This window comes from Pinus tabuliformis, chromosome Q (genome assembly GCF_031772625.1).
Source record: "Pinus tabuliformis cultivar Carrire ecotype Pingquan chromosome Q, CPIR1, whole genome shotgun sequence".
Lineage (NCBI taxonomy): Eukaryota > Viridiplantae > Streptophyta > Pinopsida > Pinales > Pinaceae > Pinus > Pinus tabuliformis.
In genome coordinates this window covers 20,216,626-20,242,015 of record NC_142296.1, presented here as the reverse complement: position 1 = coordinate 20,242,015, position 25,390 = coordinate 20,216,626, and positions in this window count along the sequence as shown.

Genomic DNA, 25,390 nt, shown 5'->3' with positions numbered 1-25,390 from the left:
AGGTTGATCCCTCGCCTTCTTCCCCTATTTCTTCACCTTCCTCTTCTACTTCGCTTGGTGAAAGTTTCAGATCTAGAAACCAGGAGGCTAAGAATAAGAAGAAGAAGACGAAGAAGAAGAAGTCAGCTAAGTGAGGGGCCAACCGTGTGGCTGTTACTCCAAATGAACCTCCCATCGGCAAACCTTCTGATCCTCCACGAAAGGTCAAATTCCCTTACGGGTTGTGTAAGGGTGACCATCTCCTCCGAGACTGTCTTGGTATTCCCAGAGTCTTAGAGGTATGGCCTCAAAATCTGGATCGACCATCCCCATCAACCTCTGGAGATCATGTCGATGCTGCACTCTTGGTTTGTGATGGTAAGAAGAAAGGGAAGATTAAATTTCCCTGTAGGTTATGTGAAGGAGAGCATCTTCTTCACCTTTGCCCTCTTATGGATAAAGCTTCCAAAGTTTTGGAAAACCTTACAGCCTCTCAACCCCAACTCCCTTTTGTTTATCAGAGGCTTTCTTCTAACCCTCCCCCGGTTGGTAAAGAGATTGAATCGGGTCAATCTCTTGCCCATCTTGCTCTTCCTGAGCCTGACTTTCTTGTGTTTGTTCATGACCAACCATTGGTCGAAAAGAGTGTCAATTTGGCTTCGCCTCCAGTTTATCACTCTGTTCCGGAAGAGCGTAGTGATCATACTGCTCATGTTCTTCTTGTCTCCTCAGAGTCTCATGAATCGGAGAATGACCCTCCCATCTCGGCTGTTTAGGGGAGTCCTTCTTCTATTCCTGTCGTGCAGGGGGGCAATCATATAATTCCCCCACCAAGTAGTTATGCCATTTCTTTTGATTGGAGTCACTTGACCGCTTTCCACCTCTCGTCTTATATGACTTTCCAGATTATAGTACAAGCCTATAAGATGGTAGTACCTGGCACTATATTAGATGAAGGTGTGTCTGTTAGCATCATGTCTTCCATTAGTTGGCAAGCTTTGGGCTCCCCACAACTTGTGCCTGTCACCCAGAATCTGTTGGCTTTCAACGGAGGAACCAATCAACCCTTAGGGATCCTTCCACAGTTCCCCATTACTTTGTGAGGAAAGACCGTCTATATAGATGTGATGGTAGTCCAAGGTCTGTTAGATTTCAATCTCATCCTTGGACGCGACTATGTTTATGTCATGGGGGCTCTTGTTTCTTCACTTTTCCGTGTGGTTTGTTTTCCACACGAAGGGAGAATAGTGACCATTGATCAACTGTCATTCATTGGTCACTAGACACCTCCTTTGCAACCATCATCCCCTATCGGCTCTTGTTTGCAAGCAGTACCTTCCCCGCCACAGGTTAATTATGTGGCTACCCGTTCCGTCTCCACATCGGCTGATGATCACACAGATGGTATAGTACATTATGTACTGGAGGCATCGGAACCCGATCTGTCTTTGGTACCAAATGAAATTTATTCCTCCCAGAGCCTGGTTCTTCCATCTAGTGAGAATCTCTTGGGAGACATGTTCCCGTATGGTCCATGAACAAATGTGAAGAGGATAGTTCCTTATCTTGTGTCAACCTCGTTAAAAAATGAATCAAGATGCCCGAGGATAGTTTGTTCCTGTGTCAACCTCGTTAAAAAATGACTCAAGATGTTTGAGGCTAGTTCTTGGTCTTGTGTCAACCTCATTAAAAAATGAAACAAGAGATGCAGAGCATAGTTCTTTGTCTTGTGTCACGGTCGTTAAAAAATGAAACAAGGGTCTTGAGGATAGTTATTTTACTGTGTCAACCTCATGAAAAATTGAAGCAACTCCCTTTTCAAATCGAGTCTTTGATTAAGATCTCGTAAAATCCCAGTCGAGTCTTTCCAAGATCTCGCAAGTGAACCTTCATTCCATTCACCTAGTTGACTGAAATGAAGCTTGGGGGGCATGTACCTCGATTGAGTCATTATGTCGGGGGCATGCAAACTTATAGCAAGCATAGTTTTTCGTTTCAAGCTTGTGTAAACATGAAACCAAATCCAAGTAGAGTTCTCCATGGTTCAATATTGTGTAATGAACCCATGCGCAAGTTTAACCCTTGTGATCGCCATTTTTATCCACTAATTTATGCTAGATGAGACTTGGTTGTTTCATTCCATTGCCACCATCTCTTTGGCCGATCATATGCTTTCACTTGGTTGTTTTTCCTTTCCTGAGGGACCACAATGATGAGTGGTTTTATTAGCCATCTTCTTGACCATTACATTTTTTGAGCAGTTCCACCATTGCCGGAACCGATTGCTACCCTTTATACCACTCGTTCCTCCAGGACGAGTCACCTTTAAGCTCTTTTATGACTCATAAAAGATGAAAAGATTGCAGAGTATTTTTCCCTTTTTGACTCGTTAAAGAGAATAAAAATGGGGGTCCGCTTTCAGCTCTTTTCCAACCCTTTAAAAACGAAAAGATGGCCGAGCCCTTGTCATTTCGAACTTGTTAACAGATGCGAAACGTCATGCGCCCAGTATAAATTTACCCCTTTTTCAGGCTGGGAGGCACTATTTACAAAAAAGGTATACGTTGATCTATCATGGTCAATAGGTTCCCTTGGGTATTGTTTTGTACCTTCTCAGATTTGAGGGACAAATTTATGAAAAGGGACCTTTGGAGTTTTCTTTTCCATGTCTTTTTCAAACTCTCTAAATATGAAAAAGACTTCGAGTTTTACCTATGTCGGACTCGTTAAACCTTGACGACATTGGACTTGTCATCATGCCAAGACCGAGCTTCTCTTTCCTAGGGCTCGTTAAAAATTACTAGGTCGTATTTGTATGAAGGACAAACTTATATTACAAGCATATGATATCCCCTTCAAGCTTTTGTTTCAAAAATAATTGGGGGTACTCTCCATAAATGGTGGGGGAAAATTTGGAAGTATTCCGTCGGTTGTATTAATTATTACAACAACTTGTCTCTCTTGAACATCGACACTCTTTGTGCTTCGTGTCGGGTTGGGATATCCTCACTTCATCGTTGGCCTTCCAAGTTTTGGGTTATCCATTTTGCCTCATTCCGTCTGATCCTTGCTGCATCATCATGACCTTTGATCCCTTCGTACCAAAATGTTGCCAAACTCCGGAGTCGAGTCACCGACATGTTCAAGAGCTTAATCCTTCTGCAGTTTGTATCGTTACATGCCTTAGATTCTCTGTCTCATCCACCTTCATCTTGTTCCTTTGTCTCGTGTCGATGATGTGGGAAAAATTATGGCCCTCCTTCAACCGATCGTTTCCTGTCGACTTCAGCTCATTATTCGGGAAGTTGATCTAGAGACTCCTTTCTGGTACCTTGGAGCTTGCATGCCTTAATGGCAAGTTCTTCACATTCGACGACAGGCTTTCATTATTGGCCTTCGATCGGGTGATTTCACAAGTGTTCGACTTCAGCTAATTCTTCACACTTCGTGGATTGTACTAGCAGTACCTTGAGAACCATTGACATCACTGGTGGTCTCTCTCGCGCTTGTTAATGGTTTACATCATTGACCGGTAATCAAGCGATTTTCTAGTATGCTCGACTTCAGCACATCTATTTGCATATTAGAATTTGTACCATGATCGGGTTGGGATTCAAGACCATGGGCTCAGATTACACAAATCTAGGTTGCGCAGATTGATTCATGATTGTATACATGACTCTTTTGATTGGATGGCTGCGACCATACCTGAGTCTTTCATATGGTCCTTTTGATTGGATGGTTGTGCCCATGCCTTATGCACATGTATTTCCTTTCACTATGTACTCATGTATCAAATATATCAATTGTACTTGCATTTGCAGTTTCTTCGTGATGATGTTCTGTTTCAGTTATGGATTTGTAAAGCATTTCACCCCTCACAATCTCTCGGCCTTCATGCTTTAGGGGGCATCTGTTACACAGTAATTTGTCACTGACCCCGCATTCCCTGATCTCGGACACTGTCGGTCGGTGTTATTGACATCTGCCTTGTGCAATATTGCAAATTATGTGTCAATGTCTTCCTTGTCATCTCAGGAAGAATACCTCAGTTCACTACTCCTAGAGAAAACCCTTTTTACCTATGTTTTTGGGTCGTCACAAGACAATAGTTGTTCCAACCGCGAAGATGGCCAAAATTGATCTAGCCCTAGCAACGTCTTCGCTCTGTCTCTGTGTTGCACTCGCGATGAGCTACTTTTGGCAAGTTTTTTAAACAACTCGTCGAAGCTTCGAAGTGTAACAGCTTCATGGGCAGTCCTAGGGTTGGTTGTTGGATCAAATGAGCTCGCCTCTCTCCTTTGGGATGGTTGTTCCACCTTTTGTGCAACCCTTCAAAGGGATAAGCTCTTTCTCCCATCTCTTATGGAAGATCCTCCTCCTAAAAATACCTCCTCCATAGCTGAGATCAGCTAGTTTGGTAGCTTCAGAGTTCAAGAGTTTAATAGTAAAAGTAGAGAGTTTTGCTAGAGTGTGGAAGTAGCCTCTTACATAACTTGGCTTGGGATGGTTTTGAGTGGAGTTGGCTTGATTGCAAGAGTGTTCTAGCATTAGCCTTTGGGTAGGAGAGAGATTTATTCATCTTTTGGGGGACAGTTCATGAGTGGATGCTTGCAGAGACATGTTGATAGGACCCTTCAAGGAGACTTATGACGTCAAGGCTTGGTTGTAAGTTTTACTTCAATTTACATTAATACAAATCAATAGCTTATTTCCTAGATCTTATGTCGAATTGCGTATTGATAGCTTGAAGCTCCTTGACTCTTTAACTAGAACGTTTTTGTCGTATTCTATTATGTTTGTGGTCGTGCTCTGTATGTTATTTTCAGGTACAAGTGATTAGAAGAACGAGAGCTGGAGCAACAAAACAGGGACCTCATCAAACGACGATTTGAAGGTAGGCCTTCATGGCATCAACTTTCTAATGAAATTTACTTTGGTATTGTCTTTGTTGTGACTAGACCCACTCTAGGGCTAGAGGGGTTGCCTCTGTTCGCAGAGGGAACTTGCCTGCATTACAGGGTGTAGACCCTCTAACCAAGTTGCCCACGTATGTTCCTCCACGAAAAGGGAAAGAAAGGGGTGCCTAAGGACCTAGATGAGAGAAAAAGCTCTCTGCAGACTCCGCTGCTCCTCGATGATATCATTTTTGAAGGAGCGCACTTAGGACGGGTTCCGGTAATAAATTTTGAAGATTGGGATCTCACGGACCATGAGAAATTCCCACACTTGGCAACTACGCAGCTAATGCGGCCAAAGAAAAACATAGCGACGGGAGTCATAGAGTTGGAGCTAGACAAGTGGTTGCACAAAGTAGAGAAAGCAGGGTTGTTAAACCTACTTTGGGTGCCACATTACCATCGCGCCCCAGCGACTATCGTTGTCATCAGGTAGTTGCTCTGCCTTGTGCATGATGGGTGTTTATGGCTAAAGGAGCCCATCCCCATCACGGACCACCTAATCCATAGAATTACCCGATTCCCTTGCAAGGGGGAGGACCGAGTGGATATTTCAGAGGGTAAGAGCAACGATTTGGCCATCGCGGAGGCCATAAAGAAAAAATTCAAACTGGAGAAGAAGAAGATGGGGTACGCGATCTCCAGTATCAACAATAATGTGGTCAGAGTCGCGACACAGATACTGGCTGACAAGGCTATGCGAAAGTGTCGCGCGGATGAGGTGCCCACGCTAGTGGTTGCACTGGCACTTGCTGCGCAGTGTGTAGAGGGGGTCTAGTTTAACTGGTCGGAGTACTTGTGTAAGGAGTTCCTGTAGAATTGTCGTGAGGCACAGGAGAAAGGGAAGTCTTTCCACTATGCATGGCTTCTGCTATCCATAGTGTTGGTGGCTTGGGAATTGCCTGAGGACAGCCAGTTCCCCACAATTGCGAAGGATCTTCCAAAGGCAGCGAAGTACGCTTCATTGTGGGAAACTAAAGACGCGCAGAGGATCAGAGACAACAAAATATTCTGGGTGTTCATGGAAATGAACATTAGAATGGGGATTAACCACAAGCCGCGGTTGTCGTCCACTGTCTATAATAGTCTGCAGAGTTTCGCGGAGTTCAAGGAAAACTTCCATCACGTATATATCCGGGCGCGCAAGGACCCCGCGAAGAAATGGAACGAGCTCCCCTACCTGGTCACGGATGATGTCATATTTGTCGTGCTTGAGTCATGGCTGTCAGAGTGGCGCGATCCAGCCAGCTCCGCGGTGGAAGCAGATAAGTCTGCTGCACAAAGAAAGAAGGAGGAGGCAAAACTGCAGATGGCGTAGTTGACAGAGAAAAGAAGGAATGAAGTAGCAACAACCAAGGCACAGTAGGCGCGGGACACTGCGAAGGCAGCAATAGAATAGGAATAGGCAGGAGAGAAGGGGTGCGAGGGCTAGAAGTCGCCCTCTCCTGAATAGGAGCCCAAAATAGAGGAAGGTGGCATGAATCCACAGACATCATCCACACAACTAAAGCGGCAGCGCCCGAGAGAGCAGGTGGGTCCGCGGAAGAAGTCGAAAGCCTCCAAGACTTATTTCGACCCTATCGCACTCACTGAGGGGGATCTACATGATATAGGGGAGACGGTGCGCGACGTCACCACGGAGGCCCTCCAGGAGTTCGCCGAGGAAAATCAGATGGTTTTGGGGGCCCTCCGGGCACAGATACAGGAGTTGCAGGTGCCCACTCCTAAGGCTGGTACTTTATCGACCAACCTTGCAGTAGGCATGAACGTAGCTAAGGAAATGCTGCGCGCCCACATAACCAACACTATAGTGCTACCAAAAGGTGCACTGGTTACAGAAAATGAGGCCGTCAAGCCTATGGTTAGTGCGCTGAAGGGAGTTGGGATAAACATGGCTGCGCTCTAGTGGGGGACACTCCATGTTATGTAGGATGGAGTGACTGCAGAACTGCGGGCCAGGGAGAATTGTACGCTCTAGGTGATGAGCGAGCAGTGGATTAATATGGAACAACTGAGCCTGCAACGCGATGAGGTTGTCACACAGAACAGGAAGCTAGTGCAGGTGGTCGAGGAAGCCTGCCAGATGGTCCTTGAGTTGGCCATCCTAGCAGAGGCGCGCATCCGGAGATTAGCAGCAGGGGTGCGCGACGCGAAAGAAGAGATGGCTAAGGTTTGGCTGGAGTTGAACCTTCAAATAGCAGAGCTACAATTGAAGGCGCAGCCTTCAACTCCGCTAGAGGTGAAAGAGTTGCGCGCCAACGCCATTACAACAGGAATAGCGGAGATCAGCAGTGCAGTGAAGGGCTGCACCAAACATTTTGAAGAATTGTTTGAGGTCCTCACCACTCTGCAGGAGGACCCGAACATACAACGCCTGGAAACAGAGGCATGCGAGCTATAGAAACAATATGAGGACATAAAAGGGACCATGTAGATGGTGGCCCTTACACAGAGGCTCACGTGGATGCAGTAGGCAAAAGCGCTCAAGGAGCAGGTAGACGCTGCGCGACATAAGGAAGTTGTCCTAAAGGCGCACGTACAACCATGGATTAATGAGGAATTTGTCATTACAGCCTCGATTGAAGCCAAGCTTTCACAAATGCAGGGAACGCAGGAACAGGTGCAGGGCAACAATTCAGCTACAACAGTCTCTGAACAACGCGTCCAGGAAGTACAACAGGCAATTGCTCAGGCACTGCCAATCTTGCAGCGGTCCAGGCAGAGTTGGGTGGTCTTCGCGCGAAGATCTCTGCACCGATGGAGTGACTCAAGGGCGAGTCACGATGTTTGTGTTGGGGGCCTGTTGGGCGTGGGATCCCACAAGGAAGTTTTGGGGCTTAAAGCCCAGATTTTGGTCAAAAGATGTGAATCCGATGTAAAGACTCCGCATTTTGTGGGCGCGGAGCGCGAAGTTTGTACATGAGTCATAGGGTTGTCCACCCTTAATTTTATAATGTAATGTCGGCTTTAGAGATCTACCCATGGTCCGCGGACCATGGGATTGTATAAATAGAGCGAGGCTAAAAGTTGTAAATCAGTGAGGAAGAAGAAAAGAAAGGATGAAGAATTGAGCCTTGTCTGAAGTGTAGAGTTGAGTCTTTGGGTCGTAGAGTAGGAGAAGGCTCTGCAGCTGAGTGCGAAGAGGCCTAGTAGTCCGCAGCTGAGTGCGCGGACCCCTACAACTGAGTGCGCAGGGCAGATTGAGTCTATAACTGTTGAAGCATTAATAAAGAGAATTTTATACCATTCATGTGTATTTATTTACTGTATTTATGCTTCGAGTATATTGGGTATGAATTAAATTTTCACTGTGTATATGGTGCGCGAACTTATATGATTGTGTTGATTAAGTAAATGTGAGATAAGGTATCTGTTTACGCGAAGTTAACTAACAATTGTAAGAAGATAAGTAAGATACGCAGTGTAACTTGGAGAAATAGCGTAAATCGCTGCCCTAGAAGCGCGAAAGCATCTCAACCCCTGGTTAGGGCTGCGCGAAGGCGGTTATAACAGATCGTGAGGGTCTCACAGATTAGGATAGTGCGCGAAGGTATTCACAGTTGGACTAAATCAACCCCTCAGACATCTCTAGGGCGCGGAGAAAGATTTTTGGCCATGATTTTTCTTGCCAGATTCTGTCCCATATCTGTGGCCCTTGTTGTAGGTGGTGCTATGCTTGCAGATGATGGCTCTCTTTAATCGTAAACATCCCTTTGATTTTTTACCCCTACCTTATTATATCCGACCCTTCCTCTATTGAAATTTTTTGGGTTTCCATCTACCTGGCCAATCTTGTTTCTGTTTCCATTTTCTATAGTATTCTCCTGGGGCCGAGCTCCAAAAGTTTTTCACTGTCTGATTTGCAGGGTTATTGGTGAATTGACATACTACTCTTAGATCAAGTCTGTTGTGGAGTTTTTCTCTCTGCTGCCACGCCTCATCCCAGAATTTTGCTTTGTCTCCTCCCCTTATTTCCTAGAAGCTATGAGTTCTTATCAGTTCTCTATTTTCTGATGCTAAGTTCCATATGGCCGATCCCTTAATATTTTCCTGGACTCTTAGCCTTCCTTCAATCAAACTTGGCATTCCATATTTCCTCCCCCATATTTCCTTCCATAGATCTGCTCCTCCCTGAATCCATCTCCACCAAAGCTTTGCCCCCATGACCTGATTGAGAATGTATGGGTCTCTGAGACCTAACCCGCCTTCTTTTAGAGGTTTGCTGAGCCAATTCCATGATAGCAGGGCCCATTTTTTTTTTGGGGCCCTTGCCACAAAAACTTTTTGAAAATGTCAATCATCCTTTGGCATACTATTTTGGGCGTTGCTTGGCTAGATAATTGGTAAATCAGAATCGACTGGAGCACTGCTCTCAGTAGTATAACACGACTTGGCATATTTAGTGATTTGAATGTCCAATTCTGCATTCTCCCTTGGATTTTTTCCAACAAGGTCTTCCAGTTTTCCACTCTAGTTTGTTGGTCACTTAGCTGTATTCCTAGGTATTTTGAGGGGAGATTACCAATGTGGAATCCCATTATTCTTGCTAGGAAGGCTTGCTGTCGTATTAAAGAAAAATATATCCAACTTTTCCTTATTTATCTCTGTCCCAGAAGCACTCGTAAAGTCATTCAAGATCTCCATCAGACCTCTGGCTTCATTGAGGGTTGCTTGCCCGAACATCATTATGTCATTGACGAAATTTTGGTGAGTTAATGGTAAATCATTACCCCACATTCTGAGACTTGTATACTGATCCCTTTGTACTTTCTCTTTTACATACCTTCCTAGTCCTTCCACAACCAGTATAAACAAAAACGGGGACATCGGGTCACCTTGCTTGAGCCCTTGGGTTGCATTGAACGCCTATGTGGGTGTCCCACTGAGGAGGATTGAAAAGACTAGGGTCGATATCATCGACATTAACTAGTTTATCCATCTTGAGTCGAATCCAAACACCTTCAATATTCCTTGTAGGTACTTCCAGCTCAGGCGGTCATAAGCTTTCGATAAGTCTAATTTTACCAGCATCCCTTTGGTTTTTTTGGTCTTTAGTGAGTGTATTGCCTCTTGAGCTGTCACAATACCATCTACTATTTGTCTCGCTTTAACAAAGCCTGTCTATTCTTGAGAGATTAATCCAGGTAGGATGGGTTTGAGGCAATTCACCATGATTGCAACCATGATTTTGTAAATTATATTGCAGAGCGCTATTGGTCTAAAACCTTGCATTTCTTCCAAGTTGTCCGTTTTGGGAATGAGGGCAAGAAAGGTGGAATTCAGGGTTGGGTGCATTCTCTTATTGCGTCGGGACTCCTCCACTAGTTTCACAATATCATCCCCCTTGAACGACCACGTTTCCTAAAAGAATTCGGCCGTAAACCCGTTTGGGCCTGGTGCTTTGTTTTTCACCAAGCCTTTGATGACCTTTTCTACCTCTGACTTCGAGATTTCCCTTAGGAGGACCATGTTCTGGTCCCTGTTCACTAGTTGGGGAATATGTCGAGTTATTCTGTTTATATTCTCCACCCTATCTAGATTGGGTTTCTTCAGTAGGATTTGAAAATGTTGAACCATCAGGTTCTCCATATCTTCCTTTTGAGTTAGGTGGTTTCCTTGCTAATCGACTAAGGAGAAGATCCTATTTTGATACCTGTGTTGAATCATGGCTTTATGAAAAAACCTAGAATTCATTTCGCCTTCCCTTAACCATTGGATTCTTGATTTCTACTTCCACATTATTTCTTCTTGTTGCCTCCTTTCCTCTAATTTATTTATCGACTGCCCTTATTCCTCCACTAAAGAATCAATTATGCCTTCATTTATTATCTGTTGTTGCACTTTCCTCGTCTTAGCCTGGATTAATTCCCGCCCCTGTTGAATTTTTCCGAACTCTTCCTTGTTCCATTTTTTTATTTTACCTTTAAGATCTTTGAGTTGGAGTTGGAAAGTATGCATTAGATTTCTGCCTTCTTTCTCGCTCTCATTCCACCATTCCTTCATTTTCTCAGTGAAGGTCAGTTCTCTTAACCAAAAGGCTTCAAACCTGAAGGGTCTATTTGATTTCCCTTGTTTCATGTCCACTTCTAGTCTAATTGGCCAATGATCCGAACCCAGGCAAGGTAGGATAGATGCCTCATAGTAAACATCTTTTCTTGTTAGATTTTCTGTTGCCAAGAATCTGTTGAGATGAGACGCTATTTTCCTGTTTCCTCCCCGTCTGTTGTTCCACGTATATTTACCATTAATTGTTGGGATATCCACCAGGTGAAGCTCTTCTTGGATATCCCTGAATTTCTCCATTTCTGGCTCCTCCCTTCGCATTCCTCCTTTTTTCTCCTCTAATGTTGTTATCAGGTTGAAGTCACCTGCTAACAACCATAGCTTTTCCTCATGCATTTGGTTTAGAGTCTTTATCCTTTGGAGGAAGTTTTCCTTTTCTATTGGGATGTGTGGGCCATAAACTGTAGATAGAAAGAACCAGTCTTTATTTCCTATGAGGTGGAACCACCCTGTGAGGATGCATTTCATGCCTATCCAATAGTCTACAGTTACCTCTGTTGGATTCCACAAAATTGCTATCCCTCCTGTGCTTCCTCTTGCATCTATTGCCATACCCTCATACCTCGGTTTCATCTTACTTAGGATTTCTTCTAGTTTCCCTCCTGTGATCTTAGTTTCTTGAAGAAGCATGAATTGAGGTTTCTCTTTTCTTAGTCTCCGTGCTAAGTATCTATATTTTCCTTGGCTGTTTAGGCCTCTTATGTTCCAGGATGTTACTATCATTGGAAAACTTTATTTAATTGTTGGTATACCGCAGACAGTGGTACCACCCTGTCTGTGTTCACCAACATTTCTCCCATTATCTGTATAGATTCTTGTAGGTTTCTTCGACCCCTTTTCTTCCCCCCTTTTTCTTTGTTTTAATACTCATGGGGTTTTTCCAGGTGCATCCCAAGTTGTTCTGCGATCTCGACCTATGCCTGTCCTTGCTTAGCTTGATATTGTTGGAAAGTCTCTTTGTACAGTCTCTTTTGGTATTTTGGAATGAATATTTCATCTAAGTGTCTCCATTCATTCAACGGTTTCTTTAGGACTTCTTCTTCCATACTAAGCGCCTCCCCCTTGCTTGGGTCGATTTCCATTGTGGTGGTTTCTGTTATCACTTAAGAAGTGATTACCAAATTGTTCACATCAGTTTGTTTGTGAAGGTTAGGTGTTAGTCCAAGTTCAGTTTTTTCCATGTTTACTTTAGTGTCAAAGTCCTAGTGCCTTGAGAGTCTTGGCAGGATGGTTAAATAAAAGCCAATAGTCCGTTCTCATTCACCATTGGTCCCATAACGTACATAGATTCTTTGTATCAAGATTGTTGTAAAGGTTCTTATGTGTTATGAAATGCTTTAGGTGTTTTCGTAGCACAATGGAGTTTAGGTGATTTTGTAGCGCATAACCCAGATTTTACACTGGCTGCGCTACGAAATCGGAGATTTGTGCGATCCGTAGCAAATCTTTCTTAATTGTCATATCTTTCAAATTCCGTTATGGTTGCATCATCCACTGTCAGCTTATACACTTCACCTATCATGTCCAACCGCTTATCTTCATCATTAGGATTGCTAGGTACCTTGGTACACTCGTTTGCAAGTTTCAAGAAGAGCCAGGTATTCACAGTCATAATTATGATTGTATTCATTGCACGAAGAACAAATCAGCAAATGTTAAATTTGAATTCCTTGAATGTCAAGCGAGGCAGTATTCAAGCGAGGCTGATATCAAGCGAGGCAGAGATAAAAGGTTGAGACAGTGCCAGTCTATCAAGTTTTCATTACGCTGAAGGGTCTACAGAAAAGAAGGAGCACAGGTCAGGTAGCTGTTTGAGGAGTGAACCTGAAGGTTTAGACATTATCTTGAAGAACAGAGAAGTTGAGCATGCATTCAAGCAAGTTGGACGTTGGAATTTTTGTGAGAAACTCCAGGGACGTCATGCGCAAATCACCAAGGAATTTGCCTTGAATTTCACAGGGCTGAATTCAAAAGTTGGGGTGCTTGAATTGCAAGTCTCACCAGAGGTAATATCCACAGTCTCTGAGATTCCAAGGGGACAAGAAAGATGGTTTAAAAATTTCAAATTTGATATGATCCCCTGCAAATAATTTCTGAAGCCAGAGTTCATTGACTCAGATTTAAACAAGTCTGTGCCCAGAAATTATGTCAAGGACTCATATGCCAATCTACTTACCTGCATACAGAGGTACTTTACCTGTGAGGGAAGATATCATAAGGTGTATTCATATCATTTCAAGCTTCTGCTGCATTTCACAGGAAAGATATCTCTTGATTTACCCTTCTACTTATTTCGTAGCCTAAGAAAAATTTGTGACAAGGTGCAACTAAAGAAAGAAGCCTGTGAGACTTCATTGTTTCACCATGGCTTGGTTAAGTTGATTATTCTGCATGAACTCCAGAGAGTAGGTAGAGACTGGTCCACCTTCATGTTTATGTCCGGCTTCAAAAATGAAGCTGGCCTCAGTCCTCAAACGACGAAAAATTCTTCACTAGAAGCTGGTCATCGTATAGAAACAAGATCCAGGAGGTTTACAAAATTAAAGGCAAGGAAACAAGTAAAGGAGCCCGCCAGATCAATGGCTATCCAAGAAACACCCCAGCAGTCCCTGAAAGAGAAAACTCAGATCAAAGAAAGTGTACATGAATCATATAAAGGTGAAGTAGTTCAGAGAAGAAGGACTAGAAGCCAGATAGCTAAAGAAAAAGGCAAGACAGTGATTACTGAGGAGAGCCCTGTTTCAAAGGGAAACTTGAATGACTTACTGCAAGCCATTGATATTGAAGAATCTCCCCTGGTTCAAGTAGATTTGATAGAATCAGGTAAAGACAAGACTAAAAGAACCAAAGCTTCAAAAAAGCTCAAGTTTGATGATCAAGTTGCTCAATTTGTCTTTAAGCAGAGAAGACCCATGACGAGGAATTTCAAACAGATACAGGAGATGTTGCCAGAAGCAGGTGAAACAGAGGAGATCGTAAAAACTCATGACAGACCTGTGACTTCATTACAATCATCATCACAGCTGCATAAAGAAGATAGAGGAAAGGCAATCATCCCGCAAGAGGAATATAGTGTTGAAGAATTGAAAAATAAGTTGAGGTTGGCAAATCTTGAAATTGATAGATTGAAGAAAGCCTCTAGGAAGCATGCAATCAGGGAAGCTCATTTTGACAAAATGCAAGCTCTGTGGGAAGACAAAACATTTCAAATACCCGAGGTGGTCGACTGTAATGCACAATATTATACCTGGACAATCCCTGCAATAAAGGAAGCAATGTTCATCAGAAGGGTTAACACGAAACATAGAGCTGGGATCATGGTTATGAAGAGACAAATTGAAGAGTTGAAGCTGCAGCTAGGCCAACAGGAAAGACTTCCTTAGCTAAGGAAAATCTCACAGCAGGTAAGGTTAAGTTCCAAATTTTGATGATTTACCATTTTGGATAGCTTCAGGGCAGCTGAAAAGGACATGTCAATACAAAGAAACCCAAAATAGTCAAATTTGGGCTTGAAACTGTGTTTTGGTGATTACACAGCAGTTTGGTAGCGCGCTACGAAACTACTGAAGATGATGCCTAACGCACAGCAGTTTCATAGCGCGCTACGAAACCACTGTAGCTGCGTAATTAAAACTCAGGCGACCAATTTTGAGGGACCGATGGGAAATTTTTGAAAGGAAGTCTTAGTAAAAGACCATTTACAATGTGCAAGAAACCAGCCAGGGCAAAACAAGCGGAAGGAAGTTATATGAACTTTAAACTTCTTGCTATACAAATGATCACCGCTAGTATTATAAATGACTTTTCAATCAGCTTTGAAAAGTTTTTTTCATCACACATGTATACGGGAAAGGCTTACAGCACATGAAGAACGTGGCACTCCAATAGATTGTTGGGTAATTAAGCAAGATCAACATGATTAATTGGTTCTGAATATCTTTGAGGAAAGTCAAAGCAGAAAAACAAGGGCAGTTTCCTACTTCTCAGTAGTAGTAAAGGGACAAGACATTAAGGACCAATAAAGAACTTCAAACATCCACCACAGCTAAATTGAAGGAGACCAATTGTCAGAGAACAGGTTTTTATTGTATTAAATGTTATTATCAGCATGATGTGGAGTTAGACTCCTAATTGTCTTAGGTTTCTAAAACTTCCAGTTGGCAATTGTTATATTTAATAGTTAGTTAAAGTTTGAATAGGTGTCATGGCAAGCAGAATTCGAGTTCCCCTCATGCTGGAGGAGGAATCTCAACTTTGTAAAGAAGTCTATATATAGGAGAAAGAGCAATGTACTTAGGGTTGGAAATTTATTGAAAACGGCTCTGATATTTGGCTTTATGTAAAAGACTCAGTTTCTAGTAATACAGTATTGGCTTTGCTTCTCAAGAATCATAAAGAATTCAATGTGATGAATGTCTTGTGTTGTCTTTTCCTATTATTTACAGTGTTATGAATATGCGATTACTTAGAAATCACTAAAGTGCTCTAATTTCCTTCACATATTCGTAAACTCTTCTGGCCTTCTATGTGTTTGGTGTATTCTATATATGTTGGATTTTGAATGCCTTGACTTCTATGCAGAGCTAACCTCACTGTTAATACTGAAGCATATCTAACTCCATAAGCCCAATGGATACCTTCTAATTGTGTTTCAACCACTCTCATTTTTCTATCTTTGTGTCACAAGAGTTAGCCATCTTAATCATAATAAAAAATCATTAATCCTTTGAGAGAGCCCTCTTAGGTTAGGGAGGCTAAGCCTTAGCCTAAAGTAGGTTTGAAATAGTTACTTAAGGTCTTCCTGGTCAGCAGCCTTCCAGGGTCTGATTTTGAGTTAACAGTTTCCATCCCCACCTATTCTTCTTTGTCTGTGAGTTCTCTTTGGGATTTCGTCTTGGGTGTTGGTTTGGCTTGACTAGAGCTGCTCTCTTTTCCTTTTTCCTGATAATCCATAGGTTGGGTCTCACTTTCTTCTTCTTCTTCCACCTGTAATACTTCAAATATGTTTTTACTACTTGACTAGGCTTGGTGTTCTTTTCCTGGGTTATGGGGTTCCTTCGGTTGCCTCCTCTTGGTTTTAACTTCTTGGAACCCTTCCTTGTTGTCCTGTGGGTTTTTCTGTTGCTTGTCCTTATTCTCCATCTCCTCCAGGTTCAGTGGGAATTCCTTGAATAAATGGCCATATTCATGGCACCTTCAACATTTGAACGGGATATGTTCATAGTCTAAGGTCTGCTGCCAAACCTCCTCATGGTATTCTAGCTCCACAGATTCGGGTATGGGTTCTGCTATGTTCATATATACACAGATTCTCGCATAAGATGTATATCAGCCTCTTTTTGTCGTTTCTGCTATTTTGAAAAAATTTCCTATTGTATTCCAAATGCCCTCTAATATTTTTGGGTCCCAAAAGTCCATTTGGAGGCCAAACAATCTTACCCATACCGAGGCTGCCAGGAAATTCTCCTTGTCGGAGTCATAACATTCCTCCTAATATCTCATGAACAGACCAACATTATAATGGAAATAGGGGCCATTTTCAAATACCCTTTCTTTATCTTGCAGGTTTGAGAAGATTACCGTAAAGAAGCCTTTGGCTCCCAGCTTAAGTTCGATATGGCCCTTTCATCGGCCACGCTCCTATGAATTTGCAGATCAATGCGTGGCCCTTCATGAAGCTTCTGTATCTCTCCAATTTGTTCATTGGGATGATGAATATCGGTTTCTTTGTTGCACATGGCAAACATTTTCCCTTGCTACGAGCTTGCCACCGCACCTAGATGACAAGTCCATTCATCTGGTTCATTTCCTGCGCTTGCGGCTGGTTGCTTGGATTCTGGCGGGAATCCCCTGCCGCAGCATCCCGGTAGGAGGGGATCTACCCCCTCCCCCCGGCTTCCTCTGTCATTCTGACCTGGCAGGCGTCCCCCCAGTTTGCAGCATTGTTGGTGCCATCAGAGGATCAGATTCACGGCTGAGATTAGTTCATGGCAGAGTCACAGGTCTGCTAGGGTTGTAGAGCAGTTTTTTCCTGTGCAACCTGAATGGTGCATATTATTATAAGTTCAACAAGAGAAATAACATTGAAGACAAGAAATTTGTTGCATAATCTTTAATATGTTTATTAGTCTTGATTTATTAAATTCAAAATAATTTAATTTTAATATTAAATTATTATTATTATTATAATATATGAAAACAAATTAAAAAATATATATTTTTCTCAATAATGAAATATAGTTTTAAAAACCAATTTCAAAATTATTTAAAAATAAAATATTGACACAAATTTCCAAAAAAACAAATGTTTTAATGCAGAGAGTATCAAAAAATCCAAAATCACATATAAATTCATTTGTTTTGTAAAGTTGTCTCAAAAAATCCAAAAGCACATATAAATTCATTTGTTTTGTAAAGTTGTCTATTCATCATAACTGAAGTGTTTCCTATCTAGTGACTTCAATACGTTATATAAAAAATACATTATATTTAATAAATTGTTATTAATATGATAAAATAAAAATAAAAATAAATTAAATGGTAATAATTTTTTGAAATAATATTAGCACCATGGCTGAAAATTGTTGGAATTTTAAGGATTTTCATAGAGGTGATATTTTATCTTTAATGTCATCCTTGGAATTTTAAGGTTTTTTAGAGAGATGATATTTTATCATTAATACCATGCCTAAATATCGTAGGATTTTTAAGACTTTTGATATTTTATCTTTAATGTCATGTCTATCGTTGGAATTTGAAGGTTTTTCAAAGTCATGATATTTTATCTTTACGTCATTATTAACTTTGTTGTCGTTTCAAGGTGTGATTGTTATCCATGAGCCCCAAGTATCATTCTAGCTTGGTCGATGGCATTTATGTGTGTGATCCATGTTTCAGTTGTGTTCGGATTCATTTATCTCTTTTACTCTATCGCTCTCACACTTAGCCATTTTGGAGCCCTTCTTGGTGCTTCAACCTAGTGTAAGTTGTGAAGGAATAAACCCCCTTACCAAGTGAGGAGATTAACCTATTCATGAGCCTCAATGATGTAATACTACTCACCAAGAATGGTGCACTAAGTCCTCCTTGAGATCACCTCAAATTTATTGCACATTATGAACCTCCTAAGGGCAGTCACTTGATCCTTCTTGATTATACTGATTCATTACACTGAGTTTTGGTTACCTTTGCCTTGCATGACACATAAATCACTCCTAGCTAACAACATGGAATGCTTATACCCTTTTTCAAAGGAAAAACATGCAATACAAAGACCCTCATAACCTCCTAGTGCAATGAAAACCCTCCCAGGCAAAGTGGTTTCCTTCCTATGGCCTCCCTCAATGAAAAGAGCACTCTAGATGGTCAAACACCCTCTGTTGGGTCAAACTGTGCTAGCCTAGAATGAAAAGTGCACGCCAAAGCAACAATGACCCCTTGTGAAAGAAATCTGTGTCTTTCAATCCTCCTCCCTTTGAGCACATGACATAGTCCTAAAGGCTTAAACCTTCACCCTTCCCCCTTCCCCAATGTGCTCTATACCCAATACTTGCTTTTCCTATTCCTTTAAAGTGCATGGCACAATAGGGAAGGATGAAGGAAGCCTCCTCTCTATCTTTGACAAGTAAAATTGTGCTTTCCTTAAGACCTCCTCTCCCTATCAGTGCATAACACAGTCCTGAAGCCTAAAGCTTTCACCTTCCCTCTTCCCTAATGCGCTCTGCACTTAAGATTTTTTAGGCCTTATTCCTCAGTGCATGGTGTAGTAGGAAAAGTCTAAGGAGGTCTCATCCCACCCTTGATTGGTAAAAATACACTTTCAATCCTTCCTCTTTCTTCTTTAGGGTGCATGACACAACCTTGAAGCATGAAGCCTTCCCACCTTGTCCCTTTATCTCCCCCGACTATGCTGGACCAATGAGAGTTCTTCTTCATAGTGTATGGTGTAATAAAAATTAACAGCAGAGCCTTCTTAAGCCATTGATGAGTTTGACTACACCTGCCTAATCAAACCTCTTTCTTTTATCTCTCTCATAGACCTATCAGAAGCCAATCATTCTGTTATCACTCCTCTAGATCTCCAAGGCTGAGGAAGAGTCCAGCTGAGGTAACCACAGGCCAATATTTTGGCTTGGTAGCTAGCCCTACTAGGCTAGAGAGGGCTCTCTCCAAAGGATCACAACCAAAAGGGCTGGATAGATTAGGGTTTTAGGCTAGGTATAAAGTGCATAGGTTGTTTTGATTTGATTTTGATTGGGGTAGTCACTGGATGAGTGAATTAGGTCAGAGAGTGAACTAGGTCAGGGTAAAAGAGAATCAAAATTGTAGACATATGATGGGGAAAGGTAGGCAAGTTACTTTAACACTTTGTAGTATAGTGATGAAATGATTTAGACTGATGAGATGCTAAAAAGAGCATGAAAAATCATGAATTCTTTTTAAACTGAAGAAATAAAACAAATTATGATGATTTTCCAAAAACAGAGCATAAAAGATGAATTCTGCTTATCACACCTTTAAAATCAAACATATTTAAAGTGAAATGGATCATGAAAGGTAAAAAACATTCACAGATATGTAACTAAAGAGGAAACAATATCAAAATGCCATGCCACAGGAATCCCACCAAAATAGTTGCAACTCATCCAATATATTTCATGCCAAAGTTTGAAACACTAGTACAACATCCAATAGAGTCCAACCTAGAGAATTACTGAAAGATTACATGATATAGGCCTCAAAACCAACTCAACTTAGCCTCAGGGGTCGAATCCATGAGAGGAGCGGTAGTTACAACAAAAACTGAACTGATAGCTAGTGTGTAGGGTGGTTAAAATGACTCCTCCCTAACTTAAGTGAACTGATTCATTACAAGTCATGGAGGCCATTTACCTAATGTACTTACCCTAGGTAACAGTAAAAACATAATAATTACATAAACCACATCAATTACATAAGCAAAACATTGATTTCCCATAGGTAAAAATCAAATTTGGAGAAGAACAGTGAAAAACTAGGCCAACTGTCAAATGTGCAGCGCTAGTGTCAAATGCGCAGCGCCAATGTCAAATGCGTAGTGCCATCTTCAAACCCACTTTTGCTTCCCTTCTCGATGTCCAAATTGAGCTCAAGATAGATCATTTAAAAGCTTATCCTGTCTAGTTTCGAAAACTTCCCTTAGTTTTCAAAATGGGATTTATTTGACCCTCCAAAATGCCATTCTCCAAAGACTACTCAAACGCGCAGCGCCTGGTCCAGAAATGAGGCAAAAACATGATTTTTAGGTATTTTTTTCCTTTTTCACTTGCTAGTTTTGCAGTCTAGGGCTAGAAACATGGTTTTCCTAGATGTCTTGGTCCTTTTGAATCCACTGGTGGCTTCCATTCCTCCAAAAGTGCCTCAAAATAGTGCGCAACGCCTCAGATGCTGCGCGTTTGTCCAAGGAGTTGATATGAAATTGCCTCAAAAAAGACAGGAAAGATAATTTTACCAAAAATTAACCAAGAGTCTTCAAAATTGGTCAAGGAGCTGATGTTTGGTGTGGCTAGGCATGGAGTGAAGCCTATGCAAGTATATCAAGCTTCTTCTTTTCCTCTTGGTGAGTTAGGGCTTCAATTCTTGCCCTAACATCCTTGAGCTTTGCGCTTGCTATTTTGTTTCTTCGGCAATAATACTTTTTCATATTTCTCTAAATGCAAGTGTCTCTTTTGGCCTTGTCTAGGAGATTTTCAAGATGGTTGTTCACCCTCTCAAGCCAATTCTCTCGATTCTCATTGATCATTGTGGCAAATTGTTCATTTAGGGTGATCTCATTAGCTAGTTCAACCTCTTTCTGTTTTTCTAGCTCCAATGCTCTTTTTAGGCCTCTGGTCCGTGGCCTTCTTCTTGGCACCTGTTCCCCCACATGGTCACTATATTCTCCATATGCTTCATCAAGTAAAGCCTTATCCTCTTCATCCTCCCTCTTTACCTTGATGAGTTGAATCTCCATGAGCTCATGTTTGGTCTCAAACTACTTGTTTTCCTACTCATAATATGAGATGATGTATTTTTCCCTCTGCAAGTTGACTTGGAGCTCCTCGATGAGTGCATCCTTTTATTTGATGACAATTCTTGTGCTCTCACCGTCATCATGCTCACTTAGGTAAACTAAGTCAAAATCCTGCTCTGTCTCATGGAGGTCCTCCTGCTGTTGCTGGATCTCTGTCTCTATCATCTTTTCCTTGCCCTTCTGTACCTGCTTTGCTGATGAAGAAGGCAAGGCCCCTCCCACAATCTGTGGGGCAAACACTTTCCTATGTCCTCTTTGATAAGTATGTGTCAAAGTGCCCAAATCAACCCCTTTAGGCTTGATGAACTCATCCTGTTCAATGTGATCTTGCTCTCTAATTTCATCTCTGTTAGGTGAATGAATATGGTCATAGAATGGTGACGATGGAGGTGATGGTGAGGTTGACTCACCAGATGAGGATGAATGATCTATGGGCTGAGATGGAGGAATGGAGGTGGAAGGATGAGATGATGAAGGGATGCTTTGAACATTCTGAGTAGATGAATGAGTGAATATGGGATTAGCTATGAAGGTACTCCATGCAATGTTGAGTTCCTTGAGATGATAAAGGACTATGATTTTAATGAGAGAATGATGAAAGAAACTCTTGATTTGATCTTTATACTCCCTCTTTTGGGCAATGTAGGCCATCTTCTCAACACTCCGGAAAATATAGTAGGGTATATTGAGCATTTTTACCCTAGTGAAATGCATTAAAAGCCAGATGTGATAGGAATAGAGCCTAAAAAATCTACCTTCACATGAAAAATATTTCATAATAATCTTCATCATTGGGGCATATATATCAAGGAGGTGTGAAAAAGGAAAATAGCCCTTTCTTTCATTTCGGTACCTTAGTTTCATGTAAGGCTCATAATAATGTCTCTCCAAATCACCTTGTTTAAACCATTTCTCCCCAACATCTAGGATTCCGATGGCAGCTGATATAATGGCAGTAGATAAAGTAAAAGTGATACCTGCTAGAGTGACTTGGTTGTCTTGGAGTTTAGATATGAAGAGCCTAGTCAACTCAAGATGATGTTAGACTGCCTGAACTTGCTCACAAAAATCATAACAACCTATCCATTTGAAGGATGTCACAGTCATAGGAGATGCCAAGAGTTCCCTGAGATCTGTGGGCTCAAATCTGTGTATTTTGCCTCCTTTGTGTATTTTCTTGACCTCTGTTTCTTCTCTATATGTTTCCTCTTCCTCACTGTGTGGTTTGTATTCCTCTTCTGCCATGGTGTTTAATATCAAACCCTAGGAGGTATAAGGTAGTTGGAATGTGGTTTTTTGGGAATAAGAAATGGGGAAGGGTAAATATGAAGGAGGTGGGTGAAGGGATATATGTAATGGAAGAGGATATATGGAATGGGGGAAATTGTTGCAATGTAGGGGGTTTGGGAGCCTAGGTAGTTATGGCACCTAGGACTTAGGGTTTTGGGACAAAGGGTTTAGAGGGTATTTGGGATAAAAAGGTTTAGGGAAAAGGAAGGGAGGTGCAGGGGAGTGTATAAAGGAATTGAGAGTGCAAGTGTAGTTTTGGGGAATATCTAGGGCTTATATATAGGATAAACACCAAATATCCAATTAAACCTTTAAACACTTTGGGAGTGACTTAAGGAGGAAGAAACACACATTCCTTAGCTGGTACTTACTTGTTTGGAGGTTGAATTCAATTTGGAGGAGCTGAGGAGGTGACTGTAGCCTTCCTGGACAAACACACAACGGCTTAAGGGAATGCGCAAAACCTTAAGGAAATGCGCAGCGCTTGGGTAAACGCGCAGTGCCAGAAGAGAACACGCAGTGCCAGAAGAGAACGCACAACGCCTACTCTGTTCTACTGATTTTCGCCCAGAACTGTAAAAAGGGTCTCTTAGGGTTTGCTCAATCAGTGGTAGGAGGAAAATGAAGCTGAGTTTGAAGCCAAGAAGTCCTTTATAGCTAAGTGAATTTGATATTTTAAATTTAAAACCCACTTTCTAATGTTTCATTTCACCTTTTTGACCTCTTTGCTAATTTCCTTTCTGACTTTTTCCTTTGCAGGTGGATGATGCTGGAGTTTTGGCAATCTTTACTTTTGAATTTTTCTTGGATGATATTGGCAATAGATTTTGAGTAAACAACTAGGAATAGTGACTTATTACATATGATAAACATAAAATTACATAAATAAATAAAATTATTACATCTCTCTTTTTGAAATAAAATTACAATCTGAAACAAAACTTATACTTTTGGAATGAAAATTACAGCGCTCGCAACCATAGTTACATGTTTGCAAATCCTCTTTGACTGAAAAAGGGATATTATTTATTTCACTCTCATGCTTTACTGGCCTTATGCAGTGAATGGTGTTTTTATTGGACCTTGAAGGAATGAAACCTAGTGACCTAATGGGACCTTGAATAACCAGACTTCATGTAGACTTGACTGACACAAGACATGATAAAATGAGCTTTTAAAATCAATGTATGCTCAGTAAGACACAGGAAGGTGGGCCATCAAATATTGATTTTTTGAGGGAGAGTGGGATTTTGACTTGGGCTACCATTAGTGAGTAAATTTTTGCATGAGGACCTAGGTGGAATGATAAAAATTCAACATGGGACAATAATATGATATAAAAGAGGAGTTTTGATCACTGATGACAATATGCAAATACCATCTCTAACACATTCCATGGTCTAGGTAGGGATAGAATAGATGGTTTTAAGGTTGATTTTGCCTTGTCATGGATGATTTTCATTCGCAAGATTACCTTCCTAGCACAACAAGGTGGTGATCAAATCATATAGAAAGGAGAAAACATAAATAAATACTTGCGGAGAAGAAGAAAAAAGGAGAGCTACCATGGGGACATGAAGCAGATCATGGACCAAGATAGAAAAAAGACATTACATGATGAGTCAGAGGATTTTGATGTTGGTCAAAGACCCTGTGGAGGGTGAAGGAGAAGAATAAAGTGGATCCTTCATGAAGATGAAGCATAGATCATATAATATGCATGAAAGCCTTCCTTCAATCATAAAAATGGTTTGGTTAATGATTAGATTCTTGATTCATCAATGTATTTGAAATAGTTGTTTGCAATATAATTCATGAATGTATTCGAAATAGTTATTTGTAATATAATTCATCAAAAAGCCTTAGAAGTAGAAAAGCGTTGTTACTCTTCAAATTATACTATAAATACAATTATAGAGATTTGGTTAAAATAATCAACTATGACTTAGTCTTTGAGTGAACAAGGGATTTATCAAAAAAATATTTCTATGTGATGGAATATATATTTCTCGTGATGGGCCCTTAGAGTCGATAATTCCGTATTAAACATTTCAATATGTTTATCAATAAGAGACTTTTGAAGGTGTCCCTTTTCTATAGTTAATAAACTTGACGCCTCAATCTTGTGCACTTTCACCATATCCTCAAGATTCTATAAAACTCATTATATTGGAAAAAACATTTTGAGGTGGACTAAGGGAAAGGATTTAGACACTATGAGGTGGTATCTTTCGTGAAATTCATATCTTAGTACAAGCCACATAAAATGAATTTTGTGTAGAGGAAACACATAAAATGAATTTTGTGTTTGCACACATGCATGTTATTGAAGACAGGATGATATGACAATGACAAGAAGTCCTGCAAACTCAACTAAGAGATGTACTTCGAAAGGTGTTCTTTACTTACCATACTTACCCTCAAGATGATCATGCATCCGACGGAGTTTGCATGCAGTCCTGATCTTTTGCCATTACTTAGTCTCTTGGTCCTTCTCCTCAACTCCTTGGGAGGGATCTTAACTTGTCACCTTTCGCTGTAGTCATTGAAAGATAGATCAACGCAGTTTCAACGGGCAGTGATGGCTGCTAGAATGAGGCCCTGGGAGGCCCATTTGTGCAGTTTCTGCATGCAAGATAGAAATGACAACTTGGACAACACTGCGCAATTTTGAGGCATAGGACATTACTACGGGATGGGGTCCTAGGAGGAAACCTCTTGCAGTTCCTATGTGCAGTGCAACTTGGGCAGCTGAGAGGAAATACTGTGTAGTTTATGGATGCAAGGCACTGCTGCGGGATGGGTTCTGGGAGGGCACATCTGCGTAGTTTCAAGTTGTAAGGCAGACTGAGTAGCTAAGGGACAATACTGCACAATTTTTGATGGAAGTGGGTTTCGGCTGGGGAAGGACACTAGAGGAAACCACTACACAGTTTTGGATGCCAAGGGAGGTTGGGGTCTCTACGCACTACACAATTCCAACATGAAAGGGAAAAATATTAAGGGTTATAGAAGCGAAGTGCACAATTCTAGGAAGCTGGATGAGGCT